This window comes from Podarcis liolepis (assembly GCF_965112155.1).
Source record: "Podarcis liolepis genome assembly, chromosome: 17".
Classification (NCBI taxonomy): domain Eukaryota; kingdom Metazoa; phylum Chordata; class Lepidosauria; order Squamata; family Lacertidae; genus Podarcis; species Podarcis liolepis.
Window position 1 is genome coordinate 33,204,099 of NC_139571.1, and position 2,800 is coordinate 33,206,898.

Sequence of the window (2,800 nt, forward strand, 5' to 3'; positions counted from 1 at the left end):
GATATTTTTTTTGTCCATTTACTGTATTTCTGCATATTTGTAACACTATAATCTTATGCTTTATTCCTTGAAACATGTTTACGGACACAAAAAATCTATTGCATGCACTTTCTGCAGACACTTTTTTCAAATCCCTGCTCAGTCATGAAGCTCACTGAATGGTTTGAATCCATCAGTATCTCTCAGCACAACCAGGCCTCTTGGAAGGATAATGTTAGAGAACTCCAGCTACACTGCCCCATGCTCCTTTTTTTTTAAAAAAAGTTTTTATTTATACTTTGACTTCCTTCCCCCTCTTTCTGTCGTTCTCAATTATTTTTTTAAAATATCTTCTGCATATCCAAATTCATTTAATTTGCTCATTTAATTATCTACTTTAAATATATACTCTTCTAAAACTGTAGGTTATTACAATAATCCTGCTAATGTTTTTATCTGTTTGCAATTTATCTGTAAATATTCAGTAAATCATTTCAATTTTTTTATTTTAAAGAATTTGTTATCTTGATTTCTTATTCTTCCAGTGAGTTTCGCCATTTCTGCATATCCCATAAGTTTTTGTATCCATTCTTCCTTTGCTGGGACTCTGCTTCTTTCCACTTTGGGGCAAGTACTGTAGCATTCTTGCTGTTGTAGTAGCAGACATAAATAAATTTCTGTATAATTCTGTACCTATAATTCCCAAAAGAAAAGCTGCTGGGTTGTTGTTTATTTATAAAAGTTATCTTGAACATCCTTTTCAATTCATATCATTTCCCAGAGGCTCCTTGGAAGAGTGGATGAGATAAATAAAAGGATGTTGTCAGAGTAAATTGAGGTAAGAAGCCCTTTAGGAGCCCACAGTGCTCCATGACAAATTAAAGCAAATCTAAATTTGTAGTGTACAAATTCCCCCATATGCTGCGGAGAAAAGCTGTGAGTCACTAAGGCTCACTAAGACCCAAATCCTAGAAAGGAACATTCCCCAACTCAACAGAAACTTTTTTAATTTTTTTTTTAATAACTTGGGTGACAATCTGGTTCTTCTCTTCTTCTCGGGGGAGGGGAAACACTGACTCCTTAATTATTATTTACAGCAGATTTCTTTTTGTCTGAAATTGAAATGTTTTATGCTTTCATAAGGAGATTTGTTTTTGCCTGGCGAACAGATGCTTAATTAGTGACAGAGCAGGAGAGGGAAGATCAAAGCGGAGCAAGAATGCTAATGGAATGGCTCATTGCTGGCAGGTGACTAATGAGTAGTAGGGGGGTATATCAGGTGTTACTAATAGCTTGGCTCAGAAAGCTGTTGTGCTCCGCTCAAAACATATGCTGCGTTTCAGATAACAAATCTATTTCTCCCACTCTTCCCTGAAAATTTAGGCGGCAGTCAACAAATGGTTTGCGCTTCGGGGTTGCCAACTGACCAGCTGGCTCTTGTACCTTCAGTATGGGCCACACTGCTGTGGTAAAGGGGTCTGCATGGGTGCAAAGGGGACTGACCCAAAAATCAGGACCCGAGCAATGTTTTTGCTCCAGTTTCTTCTTACAATGTCTCACTTGGGGCAGCAGAAGGGCACAAGCAGCCACTCATTGTTCAGGAATACTAAGCACTCATTCTAAAAGGGTTCTAAAACACCCTGCAGGAGTCCCAATCAACAAGTAGAAGACTTAAGGCAGGGGTCAGCAAACTTTTTCAACAGGGGGCTGGTCCACCTTCCTTCAGACCTTGTGGGGGGCCGGACTATATTTAGGAAAAAAAATGAATGAATGAATTCCTGTGCCCTACAAATAACCCAGAGATGCATTTTAAATAAAAGGACACATTCTACTCATGTAAAAACACACTGATTCATGGACCGTCCGCAGGCCGGATTTAGAAGGCAATTGGGCCGGATTCGGCCCCTGGGCCGTACTTTGCCTACCCATGACTTAAGGTGTTGTACTCCTGCTGGGTTTTTCACACCAACCCTTCCTATTTCACAAGAATCATTTTTTAAAGTCAGGAAAGAAGAGAGCATTGCTGAGACCTTCGCCTGGAAAACTACCCTCCATTTCGAGGGGAAGATCAGGGAAATAATCCTCCAAAAATAGAAGCATCATTTGGTACTTGCTCACCAGTTCCAAAACTCAGACCCTCTAGTCAGATTCAAAACCTATCAAGCTCTTTGCCTTTCTGGTCTTTGCTTTGGGTAGGGATGACCCACACCACAATCTGAAGATCAGCTATCAAATGTCCATGAAGCACCCTTAGCTATCAAGCGGTACAAAAACCCAGAGAGTTGGTCATCTTTGCATAATGCAAATAAATGCATGCCACAAATTTGGTTCCCTTCCATTATTGTAGGCAGATGTTGGAGCTTCCTCTGAAGGAGGAGGGGAGTGGCTGAAAATTCATGAGCCTTGATCCAGCTAGGGAGAATAGTGTGCAGAACCAGACTGATGCAAATAGTCATCCGAATCCTGGCTGGATACACCTTTTATACAGATGTGCAGCAACACCTGGGGACACTCCTTGCACATGGCTTGGGCTGGATTGAGGCCATGGGTTTGTATCTGCATGAATTTATTGACTGAAGATCAGACCCATTTTCACATATCTGATTAGATCCAATCTGATTAGATGCTTAGGACTAAGCCCCATTCACTGGGACTTATTTCTGAATATACTTGGCTAGGGTTTATGGCTATATACTTCATTTATTCCATACCTAATCATGACACCTCTTCTAAAATGAGCAAGCATAGCTACAAAAACACAATAGACATACCAGTTCAGCAGATGAGAGCAAAGTGTTTTGAACAACTACAAAAAAATTCC